Source organism: Salvelinus fontinalis, chromosome 3 (genome assembly GCF_029448725.1).
Source record: "Salvelinus fontinalis isolate EN_2023a chromosome 3, ASM2944872v1, whole genome shotgun sequence".
NCBI lineage: Eukaryota > Metazoa > Chordata > Actinopteri > Salmoniformes > Salmonidae > Salvelinus > Salvelinus fontinalis.
The window spans coordinates 55,598,497-55,619,851 of NC_074667.1; the positions used below are offsets into that span (position 1 = coordinate 55,598,497).

At 45.5% G+C, this 21,355-nt stretch overlaps 1 protein-coding gene across 3 annotated transcripts in view; it reads left to right on the forward strand.

Annotated features, from left to right (window-relative positions):
* Positions 1–21,355, forward strand: part of LOC129851141 (contactin-4-like) — a 252,701-nt gene that overhangs the window by 80,719 nt on the left and 150,627 nt on the right. The window lies entirely within an intron of this gene.

A 21,355-nucleotide genomic window follows, 5' to 3' on the forward strand; every position in this document is an offset into this window, starting at 1 on the left:
TGTCCAGGTGGGAAAGGGCAGTGTGGAGTGCAATATGTGGATCTGTTGCGGTGTTATGCAAATTGGAGTGGGTCGAGGGTTTCGGGGATGATGGTGTTGATGTGAGCCATGACCAGCCTTTCAAAGCATTTCATGGCTTCAGATGTGAGTGCTACAGGACAGTAGTCATTTAGACAGGTTACCAGGTTACCTTGGCATTCTAAAGCACAGGGACTATGGTAGTTTGCTTGAAACATGTAGGTATTACAGTCCGGGTCAAAGAGCGATTGAAAATGTCCGTGAAGACAATTGCCAACTGGTCAGCGCATGCTCTGAGTACGCGGCCTGGTAATCTTACACACATCGGCAACGAGAGCGTGATCATACAGACGTCCAGAAGAGCTGGTCCTCTCACGCATGGTTCAGTGTTTCTTGCCTCAAAGCGACAATAGAAGGCATTTAGCTCACCTGGTAGGCTCGCGTCACTGGGCAGCTCTCGGCTGGGTTTCCTTTTGTAATCCATGATAGTTTGCAAGCCCTGCCACATCCGACGAGCATCAGAGCCGGTGAAGTAGGATTCAATCTTAGTCCTGTATTGACGCTTTGCCTGTTTGATGGTTCATCGGAGGGTGTAGTGGGATTTGTTATAAGCGTCCGGATGAATGTCCTGCTCCTTGAAAGTGGCAGCTCTAGCCTTTAGCTTAATGCGGATGTTGCCTGTAATCCATGACTTCTGGTTGGGATATGTACGTATGGTCACTGTGGGGACAACGTCATCGATGCATTTATTAATGAAGCCAGTGACTGATGTGCTCATCTCCTCAATGCCATCGGATGAATCCCGGAACATATTCCAGTCTGTGCTAGTGTTAGCAGTTGATGTTACTCTTCAATAACACAGACCCAAAAGCAAATCAAGGAGAGGAAAATAGGTTTATTCTTATTCAAAGAAGACCAATCATGCGGGTAGGTAGATGTTCATGCTCCCCTGTCCTCAATGATTCTCTCCTGAGGTTCTCTCCACAGAACAACGGGACAGGTTGTAGTTTTTTTTACCCAGCCCTAGCCTGTAGTTGACCAATTAGAATTCCTTGCAATAAAACTGGGCCAATGGCCAAATAACAAGTATACAATTTGAGATTGGACCAATGAGAACGTGCCACACATAGCTATAAGTTCAGGACTGACATTCCTAACAGATGTTGAACTGAAAACCATCTATTTCCATTTATAATTCCCTATTGACCGTTAGTACTCTATTGAGTTTTAGTACTCTTGATCTCTCGTCCTCTGCGTTGTATATTTATCTTCGAAATAATCTTACACTAGCAAACAGTCTTTCAGCTTAGTATCCACTTCATTGTACCACTTCCGTATTGAGCGTGTCACTGGTACTTCCTATTTGAGTTTTTTGCTTGTAAGCAGAAATCAAGAGAATGGAGTTATGGTCCGAATGCCAAATGGGGGGCGGAGGAGAGCTTTTTATGTGTCTCTGTCTGTGGAGTATTAGAGAAAAATTATGTATTTACCTGATTTATTTGATGTTAATGGTTAACAATTAATATTTAAAAAATAGTAAGACATTTCTCTCCTGCTAGTGTCTGTGTTTTTATGGTCTCCACTCTAGTTCTCTGCAGCTAATCTGGGCATATGGTCACCAGAGATGGCTTGAGCTGACAAATTAGTTAAAGACTGCATTGCATAGACAAGAATGCGTTTTACTAGGAATAGCTTAGGAGTTTAGAACAATCTCTTATTCTCAGAAAATCATCCTTGCAACTGGGAAACTAAGCCAGGATGGGGTTAACTTCTTGAGAATACAGGGGGTGCTATTTCGCATTAGCATAATTGCCTCTACAGACTAAACTGCCTCTTATTCAATTATTGCTGTTACTATATGCATATAACCATATAGCATTGGATAGAAAACAAGCTATGGTTTCTAAAACCGTTCCAATTGAGTCTCTGAGTCAAACACAGGTCATTTCACAGCACTTTCCCTGAGCCTGAAAAATATTGCAAGATGTGTATGCTCGCTTCAAAGCTCTGCCTATATATGGTCACGCCACCTATGACCCGAATGACACTTCCTTCTTCTTCCCCTGGGTGTCTGGAAGACGTCAGAGGAGAAATTTTTTGTTTATCTTGTACTGACGTGAAATAAGACTTATTTCTTTAGCGTGACCGACAACTTCCGGTTTCTGAGATGCGCGTTTTCAGAGGTGGCATTGTCTTTTGTTATGCTGACGTTACGGATGAAAACTAGCTCCGTGTCGAAGTTTGTTTCATACATGTGACCATATCACCGTAATGTATGTTTTTTCAATATAGTTTAATCAGATTATTAGAATTTTTTCGGGAGTTTTGCCGTGTTCCGTTCTGTGAGTTTTTTAACTTTGGACAGAGCCGTGCTAGTCGACCAATACCCAGGCTAAATGAAGAGGGAAAGTTGCCATTGTGAATGGATTGAACGACTCATCAGGACTAAGGACACCTTGATCAACATTCTGATGAAAGATCAGCAATAGTAAGACCCAATTTACGATGTTATTTCATATATCTGTCGTGCATGTGAACTGGTCGCGCGCGTCCAGCCGGTTCTGGCTGGCCTGGTTATGCTAATTAGCGATACATTTTGTTTTCGCTATAAAACATTTAAAAAATCTGAAATATTGTTTGGATTCACCAGATGTTGGGCTTTCAATGTCTGTACGCTGTGTATTTTTTCTGAAATGTTTTAAGACAAGTAATTAGTTATATAACATTGGTCTCTGTAATTGTTCTAGCTGCATCAGCACTATATCAGATTGCAGCTGCAATGTAGAACTGTGATTTATACCTGAAAAATGCACATTTAAAAAAAAAAAACTATGCTATACCATAAATATGTTATCAGACTGTCATCTTAAGAATTCTTTTGTTGGTTAGTGGCTATCAATATCTTAGTTTAGCCGAATTGGTGATAGCACCTGATGGAGTAAGAAACTGTTGGAGTAAGAAAATGGTGTCATTTTGCTAACGTGTTTAGCTAATAGATTTACATATTGTGTCTTCCCTGTAAAACATTTAAAAAATCTGAAATGGTGGTTTTATTCACAAGATCTGTGTCTTTCATTGGGTGTCTTGGACTTGTGATTTAATGATATTTAGATGCTACTATTTAATTGTGACGCTATGCTAGCGATGCTAATCAGTGTGGGGGGTGTGGGGGGTGCTCCCGGATCCGGGTTAGGTACTCTGTAGAGGTTTAACTTCACTGGGGTAGGGGGCAGCATTCGTAATTTTCGATGAAATGCATGCCCAAATTAAACTGCCTGCTTCTCGGGCCCAGAAGATATGATATGCATATAACTGCTAGATCTGGATAGAAAACACTCTAAAGTTTCCAAAACTGTTAAAATAGTGTCTGTGAGTATAACAGAACTGATTTGGCAGGCGAAAACCTGAGAAAAATCCATTCAGGAAATGACTCACTGTAACCTAGTCTTCCTGGGTCGGGGGGATTTGTTTCAGGCTTGTTTTCTGAAAAATGAAGAAGTAAGAGCAGTCTGAATGAGTGGACCCTAAAGTGTAACAGAGCTTTTTCATGCGCCCGACCGAGAGAGTGTGTTTCTTGTTTACCTTTTAAATTGCCAACGTTATTGTCCGGTTGAAATATTATCGATTATTTAGGCTAAAAACAACCTGAGATTTGAATATAAACTTCGTTTGACATGTTTCTATGAACTTTACGGATACATTTTGGATTTTTTTTGTCTTCCTGTTTTGACTGCGTTTGAGCCTGTGGATTACTGAAGAAAACGCGTGAACAAAACGGAGGTTTTTGGATATAAAGAGACTTTATCGAACAAAATGAACATTTATTGAGTAAATGAATGTCTGCTGATGCAACCATATGAAGATCATCAAAGGTAAGGGATTCATTGTATCTCTATTTCTGACATGTGTAACTGTTCTACTTGGCTGGCTACTGTTTGTAATGATTTGTCTAGTGGGCTATGTTCTCAAATAATCGTAAAGTATGCTTTCGCCATAAAGCATTTTTTAAATCTGACACCGTGGTTGGATTCACAAGAAGTTAATCTTTAAACCTATCTAAAATAAGTTTTGTTTTCAGAATTTTTATGATGAGTTTTTCTGTATTTGAATTTGGCGCCCAGCAGTTTCACTGGCTGTTGAAGAGGTGGGACGCTACCGTCTCACTTGCCCAAGAGAGGTTAAGACAACAACCCCGTGCAGATAAGAACAGGATGAACCCAGAGTGGCTTATGATGCTCCTTAGTCTGCATGGGAGGGGTTGAACCAACCATGACTGAGCATTGTTAGTGTCAGCTATATATAGTACTCTGCATTTGTGTAAAGGTTAGGTTACTCGGTCCAACACTCAAGGGTGTGGGGTTGACCAACCTTATTATTGCAATAATTAATCGATATTGAATAAAGATGATTGTTTGAAGAAATGGCAAAGTGAAATGAGATAGAATGGATTTCAGATTTCCTGCAGTTAAATCACTGGCCACTGGGAGCGCCACCTCTAGATGAGCATTTTCTTGTTTGCTTACTGTCACGACTTCCGCCGAAGTCGGCCCCTCTCCTTGTTCGGGTGGTGTTCGGCGGTCAACGTCCCCGGCTTTCTAGTCACCACCGATCCATGTTTCATTTTCGTTTTGTTTTGTCTGTATTACACACACCTGGTTTCAATTCCCATATCATGTTCATTATTTAACCCTCTGGCATACCTTTCTGTTCTGTCCGTGATTGTTGGTGTCTTAGTGGTTCGTGTAGGTGTTATTCTGTCTGTATTTTCCTTATTGGAATATTGCTTGCCTTTTTTGTGAGTAAACTCAGTTGTTTTGCTCAAACCTGTGTCCTGCGCCTGACTCCGCTACATCTCTGCACCCAATCGCTGACAGAATCATGGACCATTCAAATGGAGTCAGCAGGTGCAGCCAGCCCTTCTCTCCCAGTAGAGGAGTGTGTCCAGCAGCACGCGACTATGTTACAAAGTCTCGGGACAGCCATGGATCGTGTGCTGCAAACAATGGACAGATGGGAGAGAGGAGGCTTTCCTGTAAATCCAACAACATCACCTCCGCCCGCACCTCAACCTACACCGATGTCCACCCCTCCGTCGTCAGGACCCAGTGGGATTCGGCTCTCGCTCCCGGGAGCGTATGACGGAACAGCTGCCGGGTGCCAGGGGTTCCTACTCCAGCTGGAGCTCTACCTGGCAGCTGTTCAGCCGGCCCCTTCGGGATGCGAGAGAGTGAGCGGCCTCATCTCCTGCCTGACTGGAAAAGCCCTGGAGTGGGCCAACGCCATCTGAGGAAGGGAAGGCCCGACTCTGGATGACTACGAGGACTTCTCCCGCCGCTTCCGGGCAGTTTTTGATCATCCACCTGAAGAGAGAGCAGCGGGAGAGAGATTGTTCCATCGGAGACAGGGGATGAGGAGCGCTCAAGAGTTCGCACTGGACTTCAGAACTCTGTCCGCTGGTGCGGGATGGAATGAGCGGGCCCTGATCGACCACTACAGGTGTAGTTTACGAGAGGACGTTCGTAGGGAGCTAGCCTGCAGGGACACCACTCTCAACCTGGACCAGCTGGTGGACTTGTCTATCCGGCTGGATAACCTGTTGGCCTCCCGCGGACGTCCGGATCGGGGTCCGTCCGTTCCATCCCCCAGCACCTTCGATCCAACACCGATGGGGTTGGGAGGGGCTGCTATGAGGGGGGCCGGAGGGGGGACCATTCCCTGCACCAGCTGTGGCCGTAGAGGGCACACTGCTGTTCGGTGCTGGGGTGGTTCTCCAGGAAGTCGAGTTAGCAGGCGGAACACTGGTGGGTCATCCCAGGTGAATAGGCACACAACTCACCCAGAGCCCCCTGTTGCACACATGTGGTTACCTATAGAATTTCCTGAGTTTTCCCCGCATTCCCAGCATAAGGCGCTATTAGATTCAGGCGCAGCTGGGAACTTAATTGACCGCTCCTTGGCACATAGATTAGGGATCCCTATTGTTCCTGTTGATGTTTCCTTCCCTGTACATGCCTTAGATAGTTGTACTTTGGGGTCGGGGCTAATTAGGGAGGACACAGCTCCCATTACTATGATAACGCAGGGGGGTCACGAGGAGAGAATTAGTCTCTTCCTGATCGACTATCCTGCGTTTCCTGTTGTGTTGGGCCTTCCCTGGTTGGCCTCTCATGATCCTACTATTTCGTGGCAACAGAGGGGTCTCAAGGGATTGTCCTGTCAGTGTTCAGGGAGGTGTGTAGGTGTTTCCTTAGGTGCCACTACGGTGGAAAGTCCAAACCAGGTTTCCACCATGCACATTCCCCCCGAATATGACGATTTGGCACTCGCCTTCTGTAAAAAGAAGGCGACTCAATTACCACCCCATCAACAGGGGTATTGTGCGATAAATCTCCTGGTAGGCGCTGCACTTCCCAGGAGTCACGTGTATCCTCCGTCACAGGAGGAGACAGTGGCTATGGAAAAATATGTCACCGAATCTCTGGGACAGGGATACATTCGGCCTTCCACTTCACCTGTCTCCTCGAGTTTCTTTTTTGTGAAGAAGAAGAATGGAGGTTTACGCCCGTGTATTGACTATTGAGGTTTAAATCAGATTACGGTAAAATACAGTTACCCGCTACCTCTCATCGCCAGTATGACAGAGTCATTGCACGGGGCGCGCTTCTTCACAAAATTGGACCTCAGGAGCGCTTAGAACCTGGTGCGTATCTGGGGAGGGGTTGAGTGGAAGACAGCATTTAGCACCACTTCTGGGCACTATGAGCACATCGTCATGTCGTATGGGTTAATGAATGCTCCATCAGTCTTCCAATCCTTTGTGGATGAGATTTTCAGGGACCTGCACGGGCAGGGTGTAGTGGTGTATATAGATGACATTCTAATATACTCCGCTACCCGCGCCGAGCATGTGTCCCTTGTGTGCTGGGTGCTTGGTCGACTGTTGGAGCATGACCTATACGTCAAGGCGGTGAAATGTCTGTTCTTCCAACAGTCCGTCTCCTTCCTAGGGTACCGCTTTTCCGCGTCAGGGGTGGAGATGGAAAATGACCGCATTTCAGCCGTGCGTAATTGGCCGACTCCACCACGGTAAAGGAGGTGCAGCGGTTCTTAGGGTTTGCCAACTACTACCGGAGGTTTATGGTCAGGGGCTTTGGTCAGGGGCTTTGGTCAGGTAGCGGCTCCCATTACCTCCTTGCTGAAGGGGGGACCGGTGCGACTGCAGTGGTCAGCTGGGGCGGACAGGGTTTTTGGTCACCTGAAGGCTCTGTTTATCTCGGCTCCCGTACTGGCTCATCCTGATCCCTCCTTGGCATTCATAGTAGAGGTGGACGCGTCCGAGGCTGGGATAGGAGCTGTGCTGTCTCAGCACTCGGGTACGCCACCGAAGCTCCGCCCCTGTGCTTTCTTTTCAAAGAAGCTCAGCCCGGCGGAGCGAAACTATGATGTGGGGTACCGGGAGCTGTTGGCTGTTGTCAAGGCTCTGAAGGCGTGGAGGCATTGGCTTGAGGGGGCTAAACACCCTTTCCTCATTTGGACTGACCACCGCAATCTGGAGTACATCCGGGCGGCGAGGAATGAACCCTCGCCAGGCAAGGTGGTCCATGTTTTTCACCTGCTTTGTTTTCACCCTATCCTACAAACCAGGTTCCCAGAACGTTAAGGCAGACGCACTGTCCAGGCTGTATGATACAGAGGAGCGGTCCATGGATCCCACTCCCATAATTCCAGCTTCTTGCCTGGTGGCACCGGTGGTATGGGAGGTGGACGCGGACATCGAGCGGGCATCACGTGCAGAGCCCACTCCCCCTCAGTGTCCAGTTGGGCGTCTGTACGTTCTGTTTGATGTCCGCGATCGTTTGATCTGTTGGGCTCACACGTCACCCTCCTCTGGTCATCCTGGCATCGGTCGGACGGTGCGCTGCCTTGCTGGGAAGTACTGGTGGCCCACTTTAGCTAAGGACGTGAGGGTTTATGTTTCCTCCTGTTCGGTATGCGCACAGTGCAAGGCACCTAGATATCTGCCCAGAGGGAAATTACAACCCCTTCCCGTTCCACAACGACCGTTGTCACACCTATCGGTGGATTTTGTGACGGATTGCCTGGGGGTCTCGGTCAGCCTTACCTCAGGTTTCCACCCTGAGAGTAACGGGCAGGTGGAGAGAGTCAACCAGGATGTGGGTATGTTTCTGCGGTCCTATTGCCAGGACCGGCCGGGGGAGTGGGCGGTTTTCATCCCCTGGGCAGAGATGGCCCAAAACTCCCTCCGCCACTCCTCTACCAACCTATCACCGTTTCAGTGTGTGCTGGGTTATCAGCCGGTCCTGGCACCATGGCATCAGAGCCAGATCGAGCCAGATCAGAGCCAGATCGAGGTGTGTGCGGTGGATGAATGGTTTCGGCACTCGGAGGGGACATGGAACGCTGCCCATGTGCGGCTACAACGGGCCGTCAGGAGGCAAAAGGCGAGTGCCGACCGCCACCGCAGTGAGGCCCCGGTGTATGCAAATAAATAAATAGACAGCTATGAAAAATACTATTTAGCCTGTACTGTTTAGTAAAAAGTATGCAGTATGTCACGGCCGCAACGCAGTAGCGTGAAGCAGGGCCGAGTGCAGGTGGATTTTTATAGGTCTACTCAGGCTGGTTATAGGCAGACTATCACATTCGACCTATACCGTAGTAGACCATATAGCCCATCAATCCTATTTTAAAAGTCCTGAAGACAGAAACAGATCATTTGGTTCCATTTCAACATAGTTAGTAGTGAAACCAAAGTACTATAACTCATATATAAATTAAAAACAAATAGCCTAGTACACACACCAAAACTTTTCAAATGTTCAAATCAAAAGGTTATTGCGCAGAAAAACTTTGACAGTCGGGGTGCATCGCAAATTCATAATAAACTAAAGCACTGATCATTGGGAACGAGATCAGAATGACTGCTAGGGCTTGATCCATACATTAAATAATTGAGTAGGTAGTCTAGCCTACAAAACTAAAACAATTTGTTCAAATCAGAAGGCCTGATTAACATGACATCAATAACGCAGCCACATCCCGAGTCCTGGTACCGACACATTCAAAAATCAAAATATGGTTTATTATTTAGTTTAAAAGCTCTGACGAAGGCCAAGAGGACAATAAACACTTTTCAGTGAGAAAACAGGTAAAAAAAAATGTAAAGACTGTTTTCAAAGATTTAGCCTACTATGCAATACTCGTGATCATTGTAAGGAGAACAAAAACGACTCAGCCTAAATCAAATCAAATTTTATTGGTCACATACACGTGATTAGCAGATGTTATTGCAGGTGTAACGAAATGCTTGTGCGTTAGCTCCGACAGTGCAGTAATATCTAACAATCTAATATATAACAAATGACACAATATATACCCAATACACACAAATCTAAGTAGGAATGAATTAAGACTATATATATATATGGACGAGCGATGTCAGAGCGGCATAGACTAAGATACAGTAGAATAGTATAGAATACAGTATATTCATATGAGATGAGTAATGCCAGATATGTAAACACTATTAAGTGACTAAGATACCTTAGAATAGTACAGAATACAGTATATACATATGAGATGAGTAATGCAAGATATGTAAACATTATTAAGTGACTAAGATACCGTGGAATAGTATATAATACAGTCTATACATAAGGAGCAGTAATGCCAGATATGTAAACATGATTAAAGTGACTAGTGTTCCATTCCTTAAAGTGGCCAGTGATTTCTAGTCTATGCCTATAGGCAGCAGCCTCTAATGTGCTAGTGATGGCTGTTTAAAAGTCTGATGGCCTTGAGATAGAAGCTGTGTTTCAGTCTCTCGGTCTCAGCTTTGATGCACCTGTACTGACCTCACCTTCTGGATGATACCGGGGTGAACAGGCAGTGGCTCGGGTGGTTGATTTCCTTGATGATCTGTTTGACCTTCCTGTGACATTGGGTGCTGTAGGTGTCCTGGAGCGTGGGTAGTTTGCCCCCGGTAATGCATTGGGCAGACCACACCACCCTCTGGAGAGCCTTGCGGGCGGTGCAGTTGCCGTTGTCTCTCTGGAAAGAAATCCTTGCTCTAAGCTCATCAACTTTGTTAACCAAAGACTGAACATTAGCAAGTAATATACTCGGAGCGGTGGGTGGTATGCGCGCCTCCTAATTCTAACCAATAGGCCTCCTCGATTGCCTCTCCTTCCGGCGATGTTTTGGGTCGGCCTCTGGAATAAATTCAATTGATCTGGGGAGAGTGAACAAAGGATCTCCTCCAGGGAAGTCATATTCCTGGTCGATATGCTGGTAGTTCTGGTGAGTTACCGCAGCTATAATATCCAATAGTTCTTCCCGGCTGTATGGAAGGACACAAAACATTTCCTGAGCTAATAATGTAAAAGAAATAGTACATAAAAAACGAAATACTGCAAAGTTTCCCAAGAGCTAGTCCCGATGCTGCCATCTCTGTCATCGCCATGTTATCCTACATTTCCACACCACCACAGAAGCTTCGGGCATCTTCCCAATTAAGTAGTGTAGATTTGTTGTTGGCTACTTGAAGATAACTAGGGCCTATCATTCGCAGCCCACCTCTTTCAATGCATTGTGGAAAAGTGTGCATCAAATTCTACCTGATCAATGGTTCCGAAATGTTTTATAGTCCTGTACCCCTTCAAACATTCAACCTCCAGCTGTGTACCCCCTCTAGCACCAGGGTCAGCGCACTCTCAAATGTTGTTTTTTTCCAACATTGTAAGTCTCCACATACACACTATACGATACATTTATTAAACATAAGAATGAGTGTGAGTTTTTGTCACAAACCAACTCGTGGGAAGTGACACAGAGCTCTTATAGGACCAGGGCACAAATAATAATATTATAATAATCAATAATTTTGCTCTTTATTTAACCATCTTACATATAAAACCTTATTTGTTCATTGAAAATTGTGAATAACTCACCACAGGTTAATGAGAAGGGTGTGCTTGAAAGGATGCATATAACTCTGCAATGTTGGGTTGTATTGGAGAGAGTCTCAGCCTTAAATCCTTTTCCACACACAGTCTGTGCCTGTATTTAGTTTTCATGCTAGTGAGGGCCGAGAATCCACTCTCTAATAAGTACGTGGTTGCAAAGGGCATCAGTGTCTTAACAGTGTGATTTGCCAAGGCAGGATACTCTGAGCGCAGTCCAATACAGAAATCTGGCAGTGGCCTCTGATTAAATTCAATTTTCACAGAACCGCTTGTTGTGATTTCGATGAGGCTCTCTTGTTCAGATATTGGTAAGTGGACTGGAGGTAGGGCATGAAAGGGATAACGAATCCAGTTGTTTGTGTCGTCCGTTTCGGGAAAGTACCTGCGTAATTGCGCACCCAACTCATTCAGGTGCTTCGCTATATCACATTTGACATTGTCTGTAAGCTTGAGTTCATTTTCACACAAAAAATCAAACAATATGGAAAGACCTGTGTGTTGTCCTTTTTAATGCAGACAGAGAAGAGCTCCAACTTCTTAATCATAACCTCAATTTTGTCCCGCACATTGAATGTAGTTGCGGAGAATCCCTGTAATCCTAGATTCAGATCCTTCAGTCGAGATTAAACATCACCCAGAATGGCCAGTCGTGTGAGAAACTCGTCATCATGCAAGCGGTCAGACAAGTGAAAATGATGGCCAGTAAAGAAAACTTTAAGCTCGTCTCTCAATTAAAAAAACGTGTCAATACTTTGCCCCTTGATAACCAGCGCACTTCTGTATGTTGTAAAAGCGTTACATGGTCACTGCCCATATTATTGCAGTGCAGAAAATACACGAGAGTTCAGGGGCCTTGCTTTGTCAAAGTTAACCATTTTCACTGTAGTGCCAAAACGTCTTTCAAGCTGTCAGGCATTCCCTTGGCAGCAAGAGCCTCTCGGTGGACGCTGTAGTGTACCCAAGTGGTGTCGAGAGCAACTGCTTGCGCACACGTTACCACTCCACTATGTCTCTCTGTCATGGCTTTTACGCCATCAGTACAGATACCAACACATCTTGACCACCAAAGTCCATTTGATGTCACAAAGCTGTCCAGTACTTTAGAAATATCCTCTCCTGTTATCCTGGTTTCCAGTGGTTTGCACAAGAGGATGTCTTCCTTAATTGACTCCCCATAAACTATAGGACATATACCAGGAGCTGTGCCAGGCCCGCCAAATCTGTAACGCATAGAATTCACTGGCTTGTATGTGTAACAGTATAGCTTCCGTCCCTCTCCTCGCCCCAACCTGGGCTCGAACCAGGGACCCTCTGCATACATCGACAACAGCCACCCTCGAGGCACCATTACCCATCACTACACAATAGCCGCGGGCCTTGCAGAGCAAGGGGAACAACTACTTCAAGGTCTCAGAGCCAGTGACATCACCGATTGAAACACTATTAGCACGCACCCCGCTAACTCGCTAGCCATTTCACACCGGTTACACTCACCCCCCTTTTGACCTCCTCCTTTTCTGCAGCAACCAGTGATCCGGGTCAACAGCAGAAATGTAACAGTACAGCTTCCGCCACTCTCCTCGCCCCTACCTGGGCTCGAAACAGGGACCCTCTGTACACATCAACAACTGCCTCCCACGAAGTATCGTTACCCAGTGTTGTTTGATGAAGACATTGTCTGTATAGTTTCTTTGGCCTTTTCCCCCAGCATTGTCCCAGCCATATCCGCGGCAGCAGGAAGAATTAAGTCCTCCACAATAGCATGGGGCTTGCCTGTCCTAGCTACTCAGTAGCTCACCATATAAGACCCTTATTATTAATGGTATCTGTTGCTTTTATACATGTCTGACTACTCGAAAGTCGTCTTAATTCTCGCTCAAAAAACTCCCGTAGCTTATTTTTCAAATTGGCCTGTTTTGTTTCTAAATGTCTGCTCAAGAGTGAATGTTTCATTGAGTTGTGAGATAGTACTTTTGCACATATAACACACTGTGGCTGAGAAAAGGCACTACTCCCAATATAAGTGAACCCCAAATCAATGTAGTTCTCATCATATTTGTCTTTTGTTCGGTGCTTTCCCGGGTAAGGTGGCAGTAGCTCTTCAGCTGCATCAGATTCACAACTGTCAGTGTCTATCCTAGCTGGGCTAACAACAAATGTAGAATTACTGATGCTAGCATTGGATGTGCTCGTGGAAGCAGAACAACTTGTGTCATCGACAGGTGCAGCTGTAATACTGCTGGTAGTAGCAGTACTACCAGTAGAGCTGGTATGTGTCTCTATGACCTTATTTTTTAACCATTTATCCATTTTCGAATGAGCAATGAGCAACGGAATGAGCATCAGCTACGTTTGGCAACATACGGACCGTTAGGATGTTAATTATTTGACTAGGCTACCTGTATTTGACATTGTGTTGTTATTTCGCTGAACACTAGATGGTTTAGTTTTATTTTTGGCAGTGCAACTCACCCAAATGTATAGCCCCATTGGAAAATATAAATGGACTGTTTAAAAATGTGAAAAAAAAATGTATAGCCCCTTTGGAAAAAATCACATTTTTATTAGGCGTACCCCCGACGGCATTGCGCAGCTACCGAAATCAACGAATAATGGGAAACAATGCAATCGCGCATGACACATTCTCATTAGTGAAAATAAATGTTTAATAGTATGCACAAAAATTAAAATTGAGTAGGGTTTAAATGCCAGGATGTTATACTCATTTAGGATATTCATCTAGTACAGGTATTCCCAAATTGGGATACTCAAACCCCCAGGGGTACGCCTCATCCCTACTGTGTATCTAATTGGTCAGCTGTCGTCAAAGCCGAAATGAGGAAGACATCCAGGCATTTAAAGTTTAATTGATTTTCCAAATGTCGAACACTATTAAACAATTTTTTTGTATACCCAAACGGCATACTATTTAGGATGCAAGTGTGGATATTCAGACATGGCCAGTGTCTCTTTTCCTCTCTCTGCACGGTACATTAGTCTATCGAAAATTGTGTGTGTTGTATCTCTGGCAACTACAAGGTTCAAATCAATCATGTTTGCTCAATGAAATTGCTGGGGTGAGATTTAGAAGGATTGGTACATTTAACACTTGGGATTGAGCCAGTTTAAAGGATGACCTAATCAGCTGTTTCCTGTCAAGGTCACTACAGTCCTGTCAGAGCACAGAGCCTTGCCCGGGATGGGCTGCCTGCCTGCCTTCTAAGACGGTCTTCCTGAGGGCAGCTGCAGACTAAATCATCTTCAAAGTTCATTAACTGCACATCACACAATCGTATACTGTTACAGGCTGACCTCAGAGGTTGGGCATTAAATGTGGCTCATCCTCTTATATGCTTTAAAACTGTCTGTCCCTACAAGCATAAAGCTTATAACAGAATATTTACTCTGGATAAAAGAGTCTTTGTTCTGTGGCACTGGGTCTATTTGGTTCTCCAAAAAATTAAAGCGCCACGCAGAAGGCTAAAGGAAAGGAACAGACCGTGTAACGTTCTACAAAATCATAAGCCAGATGGCATGATATTATGCCACTGTATGGACGGCCTGCTGGAACATGATTGCATAAAGCATGTGCTTAACAAACAGAGCTGCTATACCAGTGTGCCCCTCTAGAATGATTAATAGTCTATTAGATTATTAGATTATCTGCAACATGTACGTGTACTTGATTTAATTTATTGCTCAATGTATCATAGCCATGATATTAGCCGACTCAATTCAATACAACAGTCATTGTCAGGTCAATATCTAGGCAAGACAATGGATTTTCATCTTAGTATGTTGACCTAACTCACTCACTTATTCCTTCCCTCAGAAAGCTCCTTGTGCAGCTTAATGCTCCGATGTTGACCTGAAGGGAAGTGGCGTTTTTGGTTTTCTCAGTATTACCATATCAGTCAAAGCTCTGTCTTCTCTCATCCAGAACTTGCAGGAATGTGATATTCAATATTGGCTCTATTGAATCACTCTCTCTGTTGAAGAAAAATATTATAACAACTTTGAATAGGCAGACTGCTTTAATTTTTAATGGAATACCATTTTTTTCTAACACAAAAACAGCCTGGTATGAGAGCTGATGAGGACCACTTCTCTGAGATAACGGATCATGTTAGAGGCTCTTCTCATTTTATCAATTGCAGGTTCTCTTTCTGAAAGCCTGAGTAGTTAGAGTAGACTCACTACTGTGCAGTAAAATATTGATGTTTTTGTTTTTCTTGCATTGGAAGTAAGCGAATGTCTTGAGTTGCCTTATGAGACGGTCGGTGAGGACCTTTACAATACTGTAGTGAAGAGTAATGAGGCACTGGAGACCACAGACTTGTGTACGTAGTGTAAGGCTGGTTTGGAGTAGGCATGGTAATGTATCACTGAGCTATTATATATCTACAGTGTCCACAGTACCAGCTTGTAAACGCGGTGCTACCCCCATAAGCACTATGTATTTAAAGGCATGGTCATATTGTATTCTGTAAGAACAAAGCCACCGTGAACTGTTTGTAATCCTATATTTTTAGTTTGAACTACATGTTCCCTTTTGCTCAAGGAATGATGTTTAGCCTCTTTACTCTATTCCAGTCATAATTGCCATAGCACAAGAACACCATGTATGGATCTGAGTTATTCTTCCCTCTCTATAATGAAGCCCTGGGAGAGATAACCCTCAGGCCCAGTTTCTATTCAAATGCTTGATATGGTTGGTAGTTGTCTAAATGGTAGATGAAAGAGAACAAAGATGTTGATGTCAAACGTTTTGCTTTTAACCTGTCATTAACCTTTTACACTTGTCCCTTTTATTATTATGCCTTCTCTAAGGTGAATCATACATAAAATACCTTAAATCTATTCAAGCAGAGCTACACCAACCTAATAAAGATATTTTCACTGTCACGTTCCTGACCTGTTTTCTGTTGTTTTGGTATGTGTTTAATTGGTCAGGGCGTGAATTTGGGTGGGTAGTCTATGTTATGTGTTTTCTATGTTGGGTTAATGGGTTGCCTGGTATGGCTCTCAATTAGAGGCAGGTGTTTGGCGTTTCCTCTAATTGAGAGTCATATTAAGGTAGGTTGTTTCACATTGTTTGTTGAGGGTGGTTGTCTTCCGTGTCTGTGTATGTTGCGCCACACGGGACTGTTTCGGTATGTTTTTGTGTAGTCTGTTTTTCCCTGTTCGTGCGTTCTTCGTGTTACATGTAAGTTCTTACATTCAGGTCAGTCTACGTTATTTAGTTATTTTGTAAATCTTTCCAAGTGTTTGTTTTCGTGTTTCGTCGTTTGTCTAATAAATCATTATGTATTCACAACCCGCTGCACGTTGGTCAAATCCTTGCTACTCCTCTTCGGATGAGGAGAAGGAGGAAGCCCGTTACAGAACCACCCACCAAACCCGGATCAAGCAGCGGGTTAACGGACAGCGCACGAAGCAGGATTTCTGGTCTTGGGAGGAAATCATGGAAGGAAAGGGAATGGGAACAGCTGGAGGCAGCTCGGAGAGCGGAGGAAACCGGAGAGAGGAACCGGCGTTATGAGGGGACGCTTCTAGCACGGAAGCCCGAAAAGCCCGCAAGTACAACCCAACAATTTCTTGGGGGGGGGGGGGGGGATAAGAGGTAGTGGGTCTAGGGCAGGTAGGAGACCTGCGCCCACTTCCCAGGCTAACCGTGGAGAGCGGGAGTACAGGCAGACACCGTGTTACGCAGTAGAGCGCACGGTGTCTCCTGTACGTGTGCATAGCCCGGTGCGGGTTATTCCACCTCCCCGCACTGGTAGGGCTAGATTGAGCATTGAGCCAAGTGCCATGAAGCCGGCTCTACATATCTGGCCACCAGTACGTCTCCTTGGGCCGGCTTACATGGCACCAGCCTTACGCATGGTGTCCCCGGTTCGCCTACATAGCCCGGTGCGGGTTATTCCACCTCCCGGCACTGGTCAGGCGACGGGGAGCATACAACCAGGTAAGGTTGGGCAGGCTCAGTGCTCAAGGGAGCCAGTACGCCTACACGGTCCGGTATATCCGGCGCCACCTTCCCGCCCCAGCTCAGTACCACCAGTGCCTACACCACGCACCAGGCTTCCAGTGCGTCTCCAGAGCCCTGTTCCTCCTCCACGCACTCTCCCTATGGTGCGTGTCTCCAGCCCAGTGCCTCCAGTTCCGGCACCACGCACTAAGCCACCTGTGCGTCTCCAGAGCCCTGTACGCACTGTTCCTTCTCCCCGCACTCGCCCTGAGGTGCGTGCCCTCAGCCCGGTACCTCCAGTTCCGGTACCACGCACCAGGCCTATAGTGCGCATCGAGAGTCCAGTGTGCCCTGTTTCTGCTCCCCGTACTAGCTTTGAGGTGCGTGTCTCCAGTCCGGTACCATCAGTTCCGGCACCACGCACCAGGCCTACTGTGCGCCTCAGCAGGTCAGAGTCGGCTGTCTGCCCAACGCCGCCTGCACTGCTCGTCTGCCCAGCACTGTCTGAGCCATCTGTCTGCCCAGCACCGTCTGAGCCATCTGTCTGCCCAGCGCCGTCTGAGCCATCTGTCTGCCCAGCGCCGTCTGAGCCATCCGTCTGCCCAGCGCCGTCTGAGCCATCCGTCTGCCCAGCGCCGTCTGAGCCATCCGTCTGCCCAGCGCCTTCTGAGCCATCCGTCTGCCACGAGCCATTAGAGCCGCCCGTCTGTCCCGAGCCGTTAGAGCCGTCCGTCAGTCAGGAGCCGCTAGAGCCGTCCGTCAGTCAGGAGCCGCTAGAGCCGTCCGTCAGTCAGGAGCTGCCAGAGCCGCCAGCCAGTCAGGAGCTGCCAGAGCCGCCAGCCAGTCAGGAGCTGCCAGCCAGTCAGGAGCTGCCAGAGCCGCCAGCCAGTCAGGAGCTGCCAGAGCCGCCAGCCCGTCAGGAGCTGCCAGAGCCGCCAGCCAGTCAGGAGCTGCCAGAGCCGCCAGCCAGTCAGGAGCTGCCAGAGCCGCCAGCCAGTCAGGAGCTGCCCACCAGTCATGAGCTGCCCACCAGTCATGAGCTGCCCACCAGTCATGAGCTGCCCACCAGTCATGAGCTGCCCACCAGTCATGAGCTGCCTTCCAGTCATGAGCTGCCTTCCAGTCATGAGCTGCCTTCCAGTCATGAGCTGCCCTACAGTCATGAGCTGCCCTACAGTCATGAGCTTCCCTACTGTCATGAGCTGCCCTACAGTCATGAGCTGCCCTACAGTCATGAGCTGCCCTACAGTCATGAGCTGCCCTACAGTCATGAGCTGCCCTACAGTCATGAGCTGCCCTACAGTCATGAGCTGCCCTACAGTCATGAGCTGCCACTCAGTCCGGAGCTGCCACTCAGTCCGGAGCTGCCACTCAGTCCGGAGCTGCCACTCAGTCCGGAGCTGCCACTCAGTCCGGAGCTGCCACTCAGTCCGGAGCTGCCACTCAGTCCGGAGCTGCCACTCAGTCCGGAGCTGCCACTAGTCCGTAGTTGTCCCTCTGTCCTGAGCTACCTCTTTGTCCTTAGCTACCTCTTTGTCCTTAACTACCTCTCTGTCCTGAGTTGTCTCCTCTATTGTGGAGGAGCCTTAGTGAGGGTTCCTGGACCATGGTCGGGGGCGAGGGTCGCCACTCAAAGGACGCTAAGGAGGGGGACAAAGACAATGGTGGAGTGGTGTCCTCGCCCACCGCCGGAGCCGCCACCGCGGACAGATGCCCACCCAGACCCTCCCCTTGAGTTTTAGGGTTGCGCCTGGAGTTCGCACCTTGAGGGGGGGGTTCTGTCACGTTCCTGACCTGTTTTCTGTTGTTTTGGTATATGTTTAATTGGTCAGGGCGTGAATTTGGGTGGGTAGTCTATGTTATGTGTTTTCTATGTTGGGTTAATGGGTTGCCTGGTATGGCTCTCAATTAGAGGCAGGTGTTTGGCGTTTCCTCTAATTGAGAGTCATATTAAGGTAGGTTGTTTCACATTGTTTGTTGTGGGTGGTTGTCTTCCGTGTCTGTGTATGTTGCGCCACACGGGACTGTTTCGGTATGTTTTTGTGTAGTCTGTTTTTCCCTGTTCGTGCGTTCTTCGTGTTACATGTAAGTTCTTACGTTCAGGTCAGTCTACGTTGTTTTGTTATTTTGTAAATATTTCCAAGTGTTTGTTTTCGTGTTTCGTCGTTTGTCTAATAAAGCATTATATATTCACAACCCGCTGCACGTTGGTCAAATCCTTGCTACTCCTCTTCGGATGAGGAGAAGGAGGAAGCCCGTTACATTCACGAATGCTTTGACAAAGTCACCCTATTTGTTGAGCTGTTTAGAATCCATAAAGACAATCAATTATTCTCCTTACTCCAAATAAATAATCAGAAATTAATCACTCTGGACCCTAATCATGGTTTGCATCATCCAGATCCCAATAAAGTCCTTAATACCTATCATGCTTAGTAAGGTTGAATATTTTCCTGGTATTTTACAAATGTCCCTTCCCGAGAATAAATCACTTTTCTCCCAGGTAACCCGGTATTTCCCGCCAAAACCGGAAGTGTCATTCAAAAGCATTATAAAGTATATAAATAGGTCTATGTCTGGATTTGATGAGAGCTTTGATCGAAAATTCAAGCCTGATGCTACTTGAGTCTGATGAGCCATACATTAAATACATTTTATGAGCCCTAAAGACATTTAATGAACCCAAGCCCAAAAAAGTCCAAATGATTGTGCCATTATCCAATACATTTATGATATAGGCTACTGAACATTACGCACAACAAAAAAACATACAAACCAATAGATGTAGCTAGCTATGTGCTCTCTTGAGTAAATAAATTAAACTAGCTCCAGTAGGCTAATCTTTTTGAGTGTGAACTGTATTACTGTACTGTATTGTATTATACTGTATTATATGGATTGGATTTACGAACATAGTTCAAACAATGATAAAGCAGGGAGAGACCATGCGATACTGGTGCAGCACATGCAGCCTACAAAGTTACAATGATAGCCTAACGAATTAGATTTTAATGTTGAAATATAATAGGGCCTATTTGTATAATTAGTAGGCGGGACGCATATATACATTTCATAGTGTTTCCCCTAATTGTATTAGCCTACCTCCTCTTTCTCTATTGTTGGGTCATTCTTTCCTCGCGTTCAACGGTTAAATGAAATACGTTTTGTTGTCCTTATCTTCATCATTCTAATGACATCCTTGAATAATATAGGACTAGAATTAAATGCGGATGGCTTTCACTTCTCTTCACAGAGATTGAATGGTTATGCATCTGAATAAATAACTGCTATAGCCTACCGCCATCGAGTGCATTTGTCTTCTTTAAAAAATACATATTTTTATTTTTATTTAACCTTTATTTCAAACTACCCGTGAATTCTATTGGCTGCTGTATTTAACGTTACGCAAACAAGAGCTTGAATCCCTCTTCGAATAGTCTATTGGTATAAGAAATGCCCAAAACATTATGTCCAGCAAGCTGTTCTAGTCTAGCTTTTCCTGCATGGGACTCCAAGAGCTAAGGAGCATTTTTTAAGGAGAGAGGCTAGCAGAGCACAGGTGCATGATTATTGCACAAGAGACAGAGGCTATAAGCCATCATTAATTAGCTAAATATAAGTATAAAACTGCATTGAATATATTACCTGAAAGAGGTAGACTAGTACATCTATATAGGGCTATATATCAATCTAGAACAGGGTTATCTATTTTGGATGCAATTGGAATTGATTTGATGGAGAGAGAAAAAGACTGCGAGAGAGTGCTTTGTGTGTGCACTGGTTTAAAGCAACGATATTTGAGTCATAGGCTGTTTTAAAACTCTGGAGCTGCAATAAAAAATATATATTTACAATTTAAAAATAAAAGACAGATGGAGATGAGTAAATTAGACACGCATTTGGTCTTTATATTACTTGCAAATTTAGGCCTATCTCTCACAAGAAAAATGATGATGATGATGATATGATACTGTAGGTCTACATGGATTGTGTACTGCACTCTATACTGAGATGGGCCTTAGAGAAGATGGAGATAGGAGATGGGCCGTCCCCACCCTGCAGAGGCCGTAGAGAAGCCAGATTTAGACATTGCACATTATTCCACAGTTCCATTTCACGCCATGCTGTTCATATAAATAATTTATTATAATTTACCGGTTTCTCTGAGTTATTTATTCCGGGAAAAGGGAGTGGTTTTGGGTGGTAAATCCCGGTAACCGGGTTCCCGCCATTCAACCCTAATTCTTACTCATCTGTGAAATTTAGTTTGGTATCATAACCACCTTTCTGCTCTATGTGGAGGGATTGAGGAATCTGCTGCCTTCATAAGTTAATTATATCATTCACTGATCACCTCTAACACCAATTATAATCTCATAGC